Raw genomic sequence first — 16,135 nt, forward strand, 5'->3', positions numbered from 1 at the left:
AGCACACAGCAACGGCGCCGTGGAGCAGACGGCGGGCAATTAAATCGAAAGATTGGCGCACTATTTCTTTCGGCGGAAGCACAGCGCAACTGCGCGGCGGAGCAGACGGCGGCCAAATCGAAAGATTGTTTTTTTTTTTTTCTCCAGCACGATCCCGGCCGGACCCGCCCGGCCCATTTGCAGAGGGAGGTGCACGTATACGCGGATGTAACCGGTCGCTTTTACACCGTCGTCAATCTTTCCATCTCGAAGATCGGGCGCACGAGCAAAACAGGCTTAGCTAATCGAAGACCCCTGTACAGGAGATTAAGATGCCAGCGCGAGACTCGATTAAACCGTCTGCCAGCGCGAGACTCGATTAAACCGTCTTAGCAGCAGTCTCGGATAGTCTCTGAAAGACCGACGGCATGTGCCGAATCTTCCGACTTGCCTATAGAACGCGCCCAAAGCAAGAGAAACGAAGAAAAATAAAATAAACGAGGAAAGGAAGAAACCGATTCGTGCTGCAAATCGCTTCGCAGCCTGCCACACGATTGCCAACGCCTTCTCAGATACCGGCGCGCACACAGCGCTGCGTTGCCAAAAAGTGTCAAGATTGCACTGCTTATATACAGGCAGGCCGACGAGTACCTTACCATTTCTGGCACGGGTGTGCGACCTCCAGCATCACAGAGACCGCGGTGCTCGTACGCATATTCCAAATGCGCACTGCAGTATAACCTCGGCGACCCACTTATCGAGGAGCGCTTGGCCGCAAAACTCGGGAGTGTAGCCAGGCTGGCAAGCCAATCAGGCAAGCCCCGGCCGCTCCGTCAAGCAGATTGCATCCCAAAAGAGAACGCCCGTCAAAGACGAGAGAGCCGGCTCCACTGGTCTATAGACCACTCTACACGTCGCGCCAACGCTGACTGCCCAATCTATAAGGGGCGCGCTACAGAAGAAAAAAAAGGTTACAACAGACGCAAGGCGCACAAGCAAAACACCGAGGCCGTTAATGACAGGCAGTTATGAACGGCTACGCACGAGAACGTTTTTCTGCCGCGTCCGCGTTCCCTGATGATGGTGGCACGCTGGCGGTAATGCGGTGGAGGGGGGTGGAGGGGGTCACCGAGGGCCAAAATAAATACCCGCTCCGGCCAATGACGGCCCCCGAGCGCGGTTGCGAGCGGTTCTTTCACGGGCCCTGACCCGGTCACGTCGACGCTCGAAAAATTGGGGACGCGCGCAGTTAATCCGCGGGGTCACCGCGCCTGTCCGTGTTCGTGGCATGTGGTGTGTGTGCGTGTGAGTGTGTGCGTGCTACGTCCATACGACCCGGCCGGTCATGGCATTTCCACGGTGTACGAAGCTTCCTAGACCGTCGCCACGGTCCGTTGGTTCTCATTAAGGCCAGCCACGGCAGACAGCGCGGCGAGTTCGCGCACGTAGAAAGAGGTGCCGGGCCTTCGACGTGCCTGTTTGAAAAGGCACAGCATCTATACAGTTAGAAAGACGGGAGTGAAGAAATGAAGAAAGAAACGCGATTTTTTTTCTTTGTTTCTATGACCATGGGGCAAGGTTGACGTACCTCTGCACGTCAATAGTCTCTTCAGAATTTCAAGCTTGGGGTTATTGGTTAAGTACTTATTTTTATCATCATCATCATTATTGATACAAACACTATACAATTGTCATTATCTTCATCCTGACAGATCTTGCCTTCGCACAGTTTCTCTCTCTCCTTGTGTACGTGTTCCCCGTCCAGCAATTGTGTAATATTGCCGTATTGTTGGTTATGTAGCTGTTTATGCAGTTTCTTATGAAGTTATTATGATTATGAAGTTACTATCCTGTTATTTGTTAGTTTCACATTTTTTGTTTGTTTTTGCTTCTCTGTGCATCAGCACTTGTACATCCGTGTTGTTTCTGGACATGTTAAATAATTTATTGCTTGATTGAATAATTTATTATTATTATTATTATTATTATTATTATTATTATTATTATTATTATTATTATTATTATTATTGTCGGTGTTATTGAGAACAACGCAATGAAGCAGTCATTACGAAAGCGTCGAAAAAGCTCTTTTTCACTAACACGAAAAACAAAAACAAAAGGTAGAGGTGCCTCGTCAGAGCCGGCAATCCCAGAATACCAGAGTATACACCGCTTAGCAAAGAACATAAAAAAAGAGGGAGAGAGAAAGCAAGAGCAAAACAATAGATGCGACGAACGCTGACACAAGCGCACAATAGTACATGCGACAACAGCACGAATACCGGAAGCAAATAATTACGACTGATTACCTCCGCTTCCGCCCGTCCCTGCTACTTCCGTTCCCCTTTTATTTACAGCGCCGCAGAGTTCAGATGCGATCCCGTCACGTCATGCGCAACACAGCGCGCCATGTCTCTAGTCGCTTGACACTTCAAACCCAAAGACAAAAATATCGTATTGTATAACAGGCCATCAGCGCTCTCTAAAGACGACGCCTGGAAACGACCTCGGTTTAGACGTCACCTGATCGATGGAAAGAGAACAACCAGGTTCCGCGTGAATGCGGTTATACGCGAGCGAGTTCGTAAGTGAGGCTTGTAGACCTCGTTCCGCAGGCACGGTGAAGCGACCAAAATCACGTGCCAAACAGCCTACGTGATACCTCGCCCCCCCCCCCCCTCCATAGCGGAACGCGACGCAAAGGCATTGGCGTCCAGGCAGACAGTGCCAGGGCCACTTTTGATTGATCGAATGAACGAATGGATGATTGATTACCCGATCGACTAATTGACAAATCGAATTGATTGTCAGTGCGACTTCGCGGGCTTGTCGGTCGTGGTTCACCGGATTTGAGAAAGAACGCAAAACTAGGCAGAAGAAACAAAAATGCAAGCGCCGACGTTTAAACGGTGTAAGGTTATCGGTGAAACGACGTGTTTATACAAGTTAGAACAACTAGTCGCTGTTTTGTTTTTGTCCAGTGTTGCACTTTCACACAAAACCAATTATACGTTAAATTTGACGTTCCAAAATAGAGAAACTACGTGAGACGCCGCAAGGGGAGGACTTCAAGCATAACTCTGACCTGCTGTACCTTAACGTGCACCCTGAGTAACGGAAAAGGTGCTTTTGCGTTGCCGCCCCACTTCTGAATGTGGTCGTCGCTGCAAGGAATCGAACTCCCGGTATCGTACTCGGCAGCAGTACGTCGTGCTCACTTGGCCAACGCGACCGGCAGCAATTAATTAAAAAAGGAAAGAAAGAAAGGAAGAAAGAAAGAAAGGAAGAAAGAAGCTTGATACTAATGCGCCAACCAAGCTTTCCGCTTACGGCCCGTACATAGCCCGAGCCAGCGACTTCGATAATGTAATGCAGCAAAGAGCTAATCAAGGAAGCGCAAAAATGAAACACAGAAAAGAAAAAGGAAATCGGGGGACATAACTCAAGCACTCGCACCACAAAATTATATGGGTCGGTCAAACGTCGCCGCATTCTAAACTCGCTTTCCAGCGAAGGCCGTGCAAGATAAGGGTTATATATAGTATGCAGCCAACTCCTAGGCGATACATTCTTAACGCATACTGTCGACAACGCAAAGTATAAAACGATTGGCGACCAGGTTCAAGCAAACTGGGCGGCCCACGAGCGAGGAGCGACAAACACAATAAAATAAAATAAAATAAAAATAAAATGAACACGCAAAAAAGAAAAGATGCAAAGCGAAGGGACGGGGGTGTAACCGACGAGCGCACTGCAACGGTGCAGTGCGGTGCAACGGTGCACCGAGAAGCTGCACGGAGCGAGTGCAGAACTGCACCCAGCTGCAGGGAATTGGCGACCCCGCGTGCAGCAACTGCGCCGAATTGTAGACGCTCGACCGCTTGCTACTTCGCTGCCCTGCCTTCAATGTGGAGCGCACGGACTTGCGTACAGTCTATCGGCGACTGGGACTGACTTACGATACGGCGACCGCGCTGCTATTCCCTGCAGCCCACTCGTCCATCGCGAAGCACGCTCTTTCGGCACTGCTAGACTACTGCAATGCGACGCACTTGAGAGCGCGGCTCTGAGCCCCGCACTCACATTTTTTTTTTCCCTTGCCACGTTCGTCCTGTCTTTCTCTCCTTCATCTTTTTCTCCCCATTTCCCCCTTCCCCGTGCAGTGCTGTTGAGGTGTTCTCCTGTGAGAGACAGTTACGGCGCTGCACTCATCTCTTCCTTTTCCTTTCCTAAAATCAGTTCACACAAACACAATCCACCCCTTGCACTTCCGCTCTGCCAGCCGGAGAGATTACAGGAAGCTCGGGTACACACGGCCCAGCTGCGACCGAAGTCGAGACGGGGCGTTCGATAGCCAGTTGGAGCCGGAGCCGGCCGGATTGCGCTGCCGGGTGTCCGCGTTTTGGCGATATCGCGACAGTTCATCGCGGCACGGAAGCGCGGTCTCCCAAATAAACGGGCTCGCGGAGCATCGCACAGTACACGCGTGATAAGCGCGCGACTCCTTATAGCGACCGCCGCGAAATTTGCATTCCGCCTTGGGAGCTGGCACTGTATCTACGCCAAGCGAAGAGCGTAGCCAGTATGCACTTCGTCGGATTAGTAAAGCGGACGTTCTTATGACATGCACTGTGCCTTACGAACAACATAGCGTCTCTCTCTCTCTCTCTCACACACACACACACACACATACATACATACACACATACATACATATATATATATATATATATATATATATATATATATATATATAGCTGATGAACTTGTTCAAACACCGTGACTGACCTTGAGAAAGGTCGATTTCCAGCCGAGACGTCGATAATATTATATATATGTAATGAAATGGTGACGCACTTGGCAAGCAAATGTGTATTGCCGACGTTTCGGCGTGAGATCCACCTTCCTCAAGGTGGGGGTTTAATGTGTAAGTGCGTGCGTATTGTGTGTGCGTGCTGTCGACACTTATTTCTCGCTTTTCGGTCGGCTCAAGAAAGAGGCTTGGCCCACAAACCCCACTCTTACAGAAGTGGTTATAAGATTCCGTTGTCTTTCTGTAACTACTTCTTTTCAACATATTTTTTATTGAGATGGAATTCAATGTCACGAAGGATTTTTGCAAGGGAAGCAACTTATGAATACTTCACGTGTGTTGATCATGCATCGGGAGAAAAAAGAATGACGTCAGTATAAAGTGCCGGTTTCTTTCTCTTATTCCTTTACCGGAAGTCATGAGAGCGCCGCCGTGTGTTCGTGACGTCACGCGTTTGAAACAAATCACTATAGGCGGAAAAGCAGCACTGGTGGCTGCGTTCTACGCCGTTATGCCGGTGCTGAGTCAGCAGGGGGAATTGTGGCCAATACGTCGTCGTCGTCGTCATCATCATCATCATCAGCCTGGTTATGCCTACTGCAGGGCAAAGGCCTCTCCCATACTTCTCCAACTACCCCGGTCATGTACTAATTGTGGCCATGTTGTCCCTGCAAACTTCTCAATCTCATCCGCTCACCTAACTTTCTGCCGCCCCCTGCTACGCTTCCCTTCCCTTGGAATCCAGTCCGTAACCCTTAATGACAATCGGTTATCTTTCCCCCTCATTACATGTCTTGCCCATGCCCATTTCTTTTTCTCGATTTCAACTAAGATGTCATTAACTCGCGTTTGTTCCCTCACCCAATCTGCTCTTTTCTTATCTCTTACACCTATCACCTATCGTTATACACCTATCACACCTATCATTCTTCTTTCCATAGCTCGTTGCGTCGTCCTGAATTTAAGCAGAACCCTTTTCGTGAGCCAATACGTAAATTTGACTAATTTGTAAGCCTTGTAAACGGCTTGCACGGCATTGTGTTGCCTTTCAACAGAATGACTGCTGATGTTCACAGAATAGACTGTCAAGCTAGTTGGTTCATCACGAATAACTTAATGGCAGCGAACAACGGGACAAAAGTGAGGCGCACACGCACATACAGCAAGCGCTCTGTGGAATCACTTCGTGCCTCACTCTGTCTCGTTGTCATGCACTCGAAGTTATCCATCATTTATCTACTGAATTGAACAAAAAAGGAGAGCACACGGACACGTTTCCTACAACGGCTTTTGTATGCGGTCCAGGTTGGAACATTTCCTGCGCCTTCACATATGAACCATACTGTAGTACGTAAGGCATTGTTTGCTGCAAGCTTTTCTCTTTCTTCTTCTTTGTTGGTGGATGATGATAGATTGGAATTGAGAGAGCAGACACACCCAGGTGGAGCGGCGGCTTGCCGGCATGTTTGAAAGGAAATGAGCACTCGGAATCGGTGCAATCGGAAGAGTCCTAACAATGTTCAACTAAAGCGTCCATGCTTGAAGTCAACAAAGCTTGAGAAGTTGAGGACAGCGCAACAAGCGGTGGAACGATAAAATTGTAGGCCTAGCTTCTAGATACAGAAAGACAGCGATGTGGGATTAGGGAGCACAGTGGGATTGGCGAGATTCTATGGACTGGTCTAAATAGGAGGCGGAGTTTTCTAAGCTATCTATTGCGTAGAGTACAGACATCCGGTGTTCTATCAGAGTTGCAGAAGAAATGCTAAGAGAACGGAAGCGCAGTCGCGGACGGCAGAGGATTCGGTGGCGGGATGAGATTAGTCAAATTTGCAGGCGTTTAGTGCAGTCGGCTTACACCAGGCAAGGGCTAATTGGAGATGGCTGAGAGAAGCAAGAGTAATAATAATAATATTTGGGGTTTTGCGTGCCAAAACCACTTTCTGATTATGAGGCACGCCGTAGTGGAGGACTCCGGAAATTTTGACCGCCTGGGGTTCTTTAACGTGCACCTAAATCTAAGCACACGGGTGTTTTCGCATTTCGCCCCCATCGAAATGCGGCCGCCGTGGCCGGGATTCGATCCCGCGACCTCGTGCTCAGCAGGCCAACACCATAGCCACTGAGCAACCACGGCGGGTGGAGAAGCAAGAGCAAGAGCGATGATATGCAAGAGCGCAGAGGCTTACTGTCTTGCTGTGTTTAGAAAACTATCATTGCTAGGAAATTTCAGAAGCGTGTAATGCAGGCACAACGGCGTCTGAAGACATTGTACGAGCACACAGATTAGACCTGTCCAGATGTATGTGCTACCCCTATCATTTCAACCATGGATTTTCATACAATAATTACTAGAGTGAATTCTGGGGCTAGTGTCTACGGGAGCTGCAGTGGTAGCGGCTGTACCAGCATGGGAATTGTGCGAAGTACATGGATTTGCCTAAACTTCGTCCTTCTGGCCCCAAACGGCCTCGTGACATTGTGCAGTTGTCATTTTCAACAACGTACAGCGTAATAAACGATTCGATAGACATTATGAAAATTGTCCGACGGCAGGATTCCTGCACAGGACCACTATACATGGTATGCACGTACGTCATTCAAGGATACTCCGCGACTTCCGGTTTACGGCGGCGCCATGTTGGGGAACCTATAGGCCTATGCGCGCGCCTGTTGATATGGTTCCCCAAGATGGCGGAATGTAGCGGAAGCAGACGCCAGCAGCGGATGTGATGTCACGTGCATACTACGTAGAGAAAATATAGCTAATATTGAAACCATTACGCCACGGACGCATGAATCGACAAGCGATGTGAAACGCCCTTATGAATTTATCGCGGGAGTGCCAGTGCCTTGAGACGTCTGGCGCGTTTCGATTTGGCCACCTTGACAATTAAGCTCAATCGTTTGCAATTAGTAGCGATGTGTGCATGTCCGCAGCGTCGTCTGCACTTCGTAGAGTATAGATTGCCCTGAAATTTACGACAATGAAGGCATACCAAGCGCAACAAACCAAAACCACAACGTCTGAATCCACAAGCACAAAGATCAGACAAATCCACGAAATTCCTATCATTCCCATGGTAGGTCATGGCTCTAGTGTATTGCAGGAAACTCTATGATTTCAACAGCGCGCCGCAATTGCATCTGGTAATATTTGTCGGGAAACGCTGCGAGAAAGGCATCAGTCCCGCAGGCAACGCTATAGGGAGTATTGAAGTGACGTCACGTACACCATACCGTTACTATTCACAGCGTCCACTGTGCTGCTGGAGATAAGCGGATTTAGAGAACACATAGGCTTTCACCGCGCTCGCTGTACTACAATATGGCGAACTCGAGGACGTCAGTGCATACCTCGTATAGCCGGAACCTACGCGTTCTGTGGCGTTCGCGTTGCCGGTAGTCGAAGCACCTACATTGTCCCCATTGTTGTACTCGCGTTTCACGGCCAGATAACGATCGATACACGATAAGAACGTGGCATGTTTCCCTCTCATTTCCTCATGCAATCTTTGTACCTTGTTATCGTTGCGTTGAGGGCTCACATGCTAAGCGTAACCTTCACCTGAAGTTGCAAAGAAATGCGCAAATATTAACACGAAGCCATGTCGCTCAATACTTCTAACATCTATTGTCGCCCCGTTTCTTCTCCGTGTTCGTTTGTTTGCTAGCATTTTGTTGTCGTTCTTTTCTTGAATTTATTTTGTTGCAATGAAGCAGGCGGGTCCTCCTTGAATGTGCAAATTGTATGTGCTGCGATATTTTAGTGGGCTTCTTATATACAACTTCAACACTTTTGGAATGATTCCGAACTGTTTCACCTCTTATTCTTTTTTTCTCCGAAATGTTATCTCCAAAGTCATTAGTTGTAGGAGTTTATTAACCAAAATATCGTTCTCAGTCAAAGTACGCCTTTCGATTTCTACATCCAGCTATCACGATCAAAGAATAGAATACTGCACGATCAGCCACAGGCGGCTGTTAATGAACACCTGGCATATTAGGACAACGGCAATGAAGAAGATATGGGCAAAACAATGCCACTTCGAACTGAGAAGCACGGTAGACTTACCGGTTGAGCGGAGCCGCCCTTGAAAAGCCGCTCGCGCGACAACTGACAGCGAGGACCGGGCAAAACGAGAAGGCGGCAAGCAGCTTAACGCTCCGTGAAGCACCACACGGGCGACGAACCACGACGCCGGCGAAATGCGTTCGACTTGAAAACGGCAACTGGCGTAGCGAAACAGGCCCGCCTTGTCACGCTTTTCTCCGATGACTGGTAGACGGCCGCTCGATTAGCAACAATCAGGAAGGCCGCGAGAAGCCCGGAGGTCACTGGTCACAACCGCCGATCAAAGAGCCGGCCTTTTATACAAAGTGTGTAGCACAGGCCTTGATCGCCAACCGTCTCGCAAAAGCCGCGCTAAACGTGGCGTAATCACTGTTGCCGGGCGGCTGCTGAAAACTACGTAAAATCGATCTGCGTAGCTTCCAGGGGGTGGCCGCATCAGCTATCACGTTTTGCCGTTTCAAATCCGGAACCGCTCGGAAAGCCACGTCTGTTGCAGTGGGTCATCGCTGTCCCGTCGTTCCTCGCGAGCTTGCCCTGTCCGGCAAGATGCAGACGAGAAAGTGCAGACGATGGGGTGGCAGGAGTGGTGGGGTTATTCAGCTCGACCGTCCCAGTCTAGCAGCAACAGGGAGAAGAAAGCAGCTGCAGTGGCCGCCACTGTCATCAGCTGGGACGTTTCACATTGGGTAATCGAGAAACCAGGAAAGCTTGCGCCGTTCCAAACGAGAACGCTTGAGCGCTTGGGGACCAGGGGCTGTATATAGCTCTAGTACGGTAGAACGTCGAGACGGTATGAACACGGAGAGTTGCGCGCGCGGAAGCTTTGAGCCAGCACGCTGCTTGAATGGCTTCCGCGCCGCGCGCGTTCCAAGTAGGATTGTGGGACGCCGCAACGTGACTTCGGACGGTGTGTGAAAACGCGAGGAAGGGGGTGACAGAGAGAGGGTGTTAGCGTTGCGGCTTGGCTTGGATAGTCGCGGCACGCGTTGCCGCCACACGCGAGGCCAGACAACGGCCTTTCTCCCCTCTCGCCGAACCTCCGTTCTTTTCTCTTCCCAGAACCGCCCTCCCTGCCGGCAGCGGCGAGGAGACAGCGGTGCGAAGTACGCGCACGGCGCGAGTAGTGGACGTACGTACAACCGTACATTGGCTCATTAGTTCCGTGCAGCGGGAACAATGCCGCGAGGCTTGCATAAACGCAGATGCTTGCACGGGAAACAAAGCGCGGAAGGATACCGTTTAAGTGTGTTAGCCCTCCTGTTTCAGACGTTGAGTTGGTGAGGCTCGTCAAACAGTCGTCGAGACTTCTTTCTGTCGAGCCAACCTCAGATTCTCTAGTACGGAAAGCGAAACAAAACTGACTGATTGGCCGGGGGTCTCCGTAACTTCCACAGTGGTGCACGGAACTACCGAGACAAGAGCGTCGCCCTCGCCCCTTAGCAAAGGGTAGTACGCGCTCCGTGCCTCGTGTTCTTCCTTGGCAGGTCCGCTTGTGTTGGCGGATCGCTTTCACAATCGCCGCAATCGCTCCTCGTCAAGAGGCTCGTCTGCTGTCGTTCGCACACGCAGCTCTGTCTGCCTATCAGCACGTCGGTAATGCGATAGCCTCGACGTCGCTTAATCAAATCAACGTCGGCGAGCTCACCTCACAAGTACGCTCACTCTCATTTCTCGGGCGTGAGCGAGAAGTGAGGGGTGAGGGTTGACTACGAGAAGTGAGGGGTGACTACGAGTGAGCGCTGCGCCGGACAAAAATACTAGCGTCTAAGCGTTCCCAAGTGCCCGCCTTTTTTGGCAGACCTAGCCAATGAACACACTACGCAACTAATTTGTAACACAATGACTTGAGCGATAAACTTACTGCCCCTTTCTTTCCGCTTGTGTACGGGCACAGTGTCACTGACAGGGGGCACACATGCCAAATGGGCTTTCCCCTATCGTTGAACTTGCACGGCCAATGTGCGCTTGAGCCGGGGTAACATTAAAGGGAAGCTGAAGCGGTTTTCAATTTCAATGAATTGCTGGGATTGGGAAGCACAGACCTAATAATTTACGGTTCCGAAATTTTTTCTTCGTTTTGTTAATATAAGGGGCGGAAATCGCTTTCTAAATCACCCCCGCGGACACGCCCCCATCGCTTCCCGGAGCGCCAGGTGAGGAGGTTACCAGAGGAGAGAACCGGTGAGAATGACGTCACTGGCGGGGACCGAGCTGCCGGACCGGCGTGCTGGCATGTGCTGGCATGCGCTGGCATGCCTCTTTCCGTCCTGCGCTTTACTGAACGACGCTACGAGATTTGCCGCCGCCGCCGCCGCTCACGTTTGTTTTGCGATTTTCGTAAACTGTTCTTTCCTCCTGTGCTGCGTGAGTGCCTACAGCCAAGGGCGCCCAACATGCCCTCGTTCTGTGCAGCAATCGGCTGCACGAACACACGCGGGCGAGACGATGTGGTGTTTCACAGGTTCCCGAAGCACAAGAAGCTTGCAGTGCGGTGAGGAGAGATAAGTTCGTGCCGACGAAATCAACTGTGCTGTGCTCGGACCATTTCCGCGATAGCCGGATAGCCTTACGACAAATGCGGAAACGCGTTGTTGCTAGCGTTGCTATACTCCGTTTCATACATCAGGTGCAACGCTGTGGAGGCTTGAGATACTTCTTGCAGTGGCTGCGTTCGCACTTAGAAAAAGTTCGGTGTTTCTTGACCCGATTTTTGAGAAAACTTTTCATATATAAGCTCAGTTCTGAATGAAAAAAAAGAATTTACCCATAGAAACAATCCGTGTACTTATACGGATGTTAACACGTTCTTTTAAATCAATTTTCTTTTCGGCATTCTTTAATTGCAGCCCGTCGCGGCAGCTTCACGTGCATGCTCGCGCGAGCAAATGCCGCTGGCACGCTGCGAACCATAGACGGAAACGCGCGCAGTAATAAATTTTGGTAACCGGACTTCGTGTGTAGCTTCCACAGCGTTGCACCTGAGGTATAAATTGGAGTATAGGCTTGCCTAGTGACATTCGACGTACGGTTGCAGTTATCATGTTTACCACACGGCGGTGCTAAAACTGCCTAATATCTTTATGTCAACACTAGCATGGAGCGCGCATACCGATTCTTGATCGAGCCAGAATCGCAATGTCGTCGAACCATATTCTGAATATTGCACATATAATCCCCCTGACCATCTCGATCTGGATGTGCATGATAAGCAACTTCCATGACTGTACCTCGCAGCACTGCATGTGCGCGCTTTGAAACGCGGCACTTATGTTCGCGATCGTGTGTCAACGCTCAGAAAACCACGGGACTTCACACAAGCAGCGGCTAGGTGCTTGACATCGCGGAATTGTGCCCGTGTTTACAATATAATGAGAAGTTAGTGCTTCGGCATTCTTCCAGCAGCAAGTTCCCAGTGACACTTTAGCGCATTTTTTCTCCCGTCATTGGAACGTGCAGCTACATGAAAAAAAAAGCATACGTAACAGCTAAGATTTCCAGCGCGCGAGAAGGTGTACACATCGCTCTCGCTTTTGGCACACTCAACATCGTCGTTGCCGCCGTTGCCGCCATCGTTTTCCGTATCGGCTGTCGGTTCGAACATGTACGGCGAAAATACAAGCTGTCCGAGACAGCGAGAACGTTCCATAATGCTTACAACTCAGCTATGCAGCCAGAACAGAACAGCGTGCTACGCTCTCAAACGGCGGCGCCGACCGGCGACTGCCGCCACTGACGTCACAGCGGCTCCGACCAATCACGGGCAACAGCGGCGTTCGCGCGATACCCTGAGGCGCTGGTGCGCGTTTTCATGAAAAAACAGCCGCTTGCGCTTGTTTCCGCCCTTTTTGAACGAGATATTCGTGTTCAGGGGACTCAAAGGGGACTCCTCCTCTCTTCGCTTTAAAGGAACACTTAATAGAGACATTGCATCAGACTAGACTGATAAGGTATCAGTTCAAAACTCTATCTGCGTTAATTTTGAGTTAAGAAAAGAAAATGGAGGTCAAACTTGAAACTTTGAACTTCCCGCCGAAACTCTAACGCCAGTACGAGGTCATAAATTTCAAACCACTATTTCGTATTTTGGTCTTTCAGACCCCAGTGAAAGTTCTCAAAACTGCCCATGTTCTGCCTTCGGCCCCTTTAAAATACAATGTAGTCGATTTTACCTATAACCACTTGAGTAGGCCCCGAGCAAACTCCGTCCAATTTGATGACGTCACAGAGCACTGGCGCGAAAACTTCGAGGCAGGGTCTGGCTTATTAAGCCAGTCGTCAGGATAAGACAGGCTTTTCTTGTATTGTAGAAGGATAGTTTGCTACAACACCTCAATTATTTTTTCTCTTAATGGTCGCTTTCATGCAATAGAGTATCAACGAAAATAATACTAACACGAACGAAGTGCAGGAAACGGCAGAGGACTTACGTGCACCACTTCCGCATATCCGTAGCGAGTTTCTTTCCCGCGCCGGCAAAGAAAGGCAAAGTGGCCGTCACGCTTGGCGTGAGCACACTTGATTACTACCCAAACGAATATAATTCGCGTATCGGCTCGTTTCCCTTCGAATAAGTTTCTCGGCACGACTCGTTAGGCTGGCGCCTATTAAGTAGACGCTGGCTCGCAAGGCATCTGCACCCGAACATGAGCTGTATTCAGAGCCTCAAGGGTGACGTGATTGTGAATGCTATGCATGACTGCTGCCTCTGACGGCTGCACCATCGCAGCGTCCTCCGCATTGATCCCATTCTCGTGCACGACCTAGTTATTGTTTCCTTCCCTTCTTCTAAAGCTGCACCGGCGTTTAAAGCAGCACATGACGTTACATTTTCGACTGGCCATTCTTTTTTACAGCGTAAGCTGTTATGGGCTCATTTCAATAGCTGTTTCGGTAGGCGATGGTGTCCACCACCTCCAGTGTCCGTAGCAGCTATCGCCGGGAATGAGAAAAAAAAAAAAACTGTTCCAGCCAGGCATGAACCCTGGTCCGCTAAGTGGGAGTCAGCTACTCTACTAATGAGCCAGGCCAGGGCTTTTTTTTTCTTATTTATTGCACGGAATTATGAGTAGTGCCATTCCGACACTATGCCAGTGCTTGCTATAGCATGCAAGGGAAAAAGAAAAGCCCTATAAACGCGTCGTATATCGCGCGAGGCGACACGCGATGTGACACGTACGCCGCGTAGCGTCGAAACGTGCACATTTTGCATCGCAGTTGCATGTTAAAGGCACTCAAAGAAGCTTGAGGAAGAAGAATATATAGTTTATTTATTCTTTAGGCGCCGTCATGAGGTCACGACACCGTGGGTTGCTCCGTTTCTGAACGTTGCGATTGCCGTACGCCAGAGCTGCCATAAGACACGCGTATACAGCACCCTCGTTTATCTTCCCTTGTTTTTACGGGCACCGCATTAATAGCAGAAGGGCAGCGGATTGGGCGAGTTGGTGTTGCATGGTAACAATAGCGCGTTTAGCGCTGTTTGAATTTTATTGTTACCGCATTAATAGTTTTCGAAATAGCGCACTCCCCCTTATTAAAATGAATATTGAAATGTTGACAGATTGGTGAAAAAGTGTTGACTCAATATGTTTTCGATAATGTCTCAAGCGTTACTGCCTGATTACGCCCACTGCCGGGCAAAGGCCTCTCCCACACTTCTCCAACAACCCCGGTCATGTACTAATTGTGGCCATGCCGTGCCTGCAAACTTCTTAATCTCATCCGCCCACCTAACTTTCTGCCGCCCCCATGCTAAGCTTCCCTTCCCTTGGGATCCAATCCGTAACCCTTAATGACCATCTTCCCTCCTCCTCTTCCCTCCTCATTATCTTCCTCCTCATTATCTTCTTCCCTCCTCATTACATGTCCTGCCCATGCCCATTTCTTCTTCTTGATTTCGACTAAGATGTCATTAACTCGCGTTTGTTCCCTCACCCAATCTGCTCTTTTCTTATCCCTTAACGTTACACCTATCAATCTTCTTTCCATAGCTCGTTGCGTCGTCCTCAATTTGAGTAGAACCCTTTTCGTAAGCCTCCAGGTTTCTGCCCCGTATAGGTGAGTACTGGTAAGACACAGCTATTATATACTTTTATTTTGAGGGATAAAGGAAACCTGCTGTTCGTGATCTGAGAAAGCCTGCCAAACGCACCCCAGCCCATTCTTATTCTTCTGATTATTTCCGTCTCATGATCCGGATCCGCCGTCACTACCTGCCCTAAGTAGATGTATTCCCTTACGATTTCCAGTGCCTCACTGCCTATTGTAAATTGCTGTTCTCTTCGGAGACTGTTAAACATTACTTTAGTTTTCTGCAGATTAATTTTTAGACCCACTCTTCTGCTTTGCCTCTCCAGGTCAGTGAGCATGTATTGCAATTTGTCCCCTGAGTTACTAAGCAAGGCAATATCATCAGCGAATCGCAAGTTACTAAGGTATTCTCCATTAACTTTTATCCCCAATTCTTCCCAATCCAGGTCTCTGAATGCCTCCTGTAAACACGCTGTGAATAGCATTCCCTGCCTGACGCCTTTCTTTATTGGGATTTTGTTGCTTGCTTTATGGAGGACTACGGTGGCTGTGGAGCCGCTATAGATATCTTTCAGTATTTTTACATACGGCTCGTCTACACCCTGATTCCGTAATGCCTCCATGACTGCTGAGGTTCCGACAGAATCAAACGCTTTCTCGTAATCAATGAAAGCTATATATATAAGGGTTGGTTATATTCCGCACATTTCTCTATCACCTGATTGATAGTGTGAATACGATCTATTGTTGACTAGCTTTTACGGAATCCTGCCTGGTCCTTTGCTTGACAGAAGTCTAACGTGTTCCTGATTCTATTTGCGATTACCTTAGTAAATAGTTTGTAGGCGACGGACAGTAAGCTGATCGGTCTATAATTTTTCAAGTCTTTGGCGTCCCCTTTCTTATGGATTAGGATTATGTTAGCGTTCTTCCAAGATTCCGGTACGCTCGACGTCTTGAGGCATTGCGTATACAGGGTGGCCAGTTTCTCTAGAACAATCTGAACTGTTGTGTACTGAACGTACACAACAATAACTCAACAGTAACATTGTGGAACACTTCGCCGCAGTAAAGTCACTGACTAAATGCTGTTGACTTATTGTCGAATAGTATTCAGTATTATTGAGCCTTATTGAGCAATGTTGGCATTCAACATGTATGTGCAAAACAAACACACCCGTGCATGCGTGCGTTTACATATGCGTTTACATGTGCGTGTACATATATATTATTTTATT

General features: G+C 49.1%; 1 protein-coding gene across 3 annotated transcripts in view; it reads right to left on the bottom strand.

Annotated features, from left to right (window-relative positions):
• The window catches only part of LOC139046703 (4-galactosyl-N-acetylglucosaminide 3-alpha-L-fucosyltransferase FUT6-like), a 62,686-nt gene that overhangs the window by 11,592 nt on the left and 34,959 nt on the right, over positions 1-16,135 (bottom strand). The window contains exon 1 of one of the 3 annotated variants that reach the window (XM_070528102.1): positions 8,868-9,770. The exons of the other annotated variants lie outside the window; for them this stretch is intronic. The gene's annotated coding sequence lies outside the window, so the exon portion shown is untranslated. Of the gene's footprint in view, positions 1-8,867; positions 9,771-16,135 lie in introns of those variants that run through there. 3 annotated transcript variants of the gene reach the window in all.

The sequence above is a fragment of the Dermacentor albipictus genome, chromosome 10 (assembly GCF_038994185.2).
Source record: "Dermacentor albipictus isolate Rhodes 1998 colony chromosome 10, USDA_Dalb.pri_finalv2, whole genome shotgun sequence".
Taxonomy (NCBI): Eukaryota; Metazoa; Arthropoda; class Arachnida; order Ixodida; family Ixodidae; genus Dermacentor; species Dermacentor albipictus.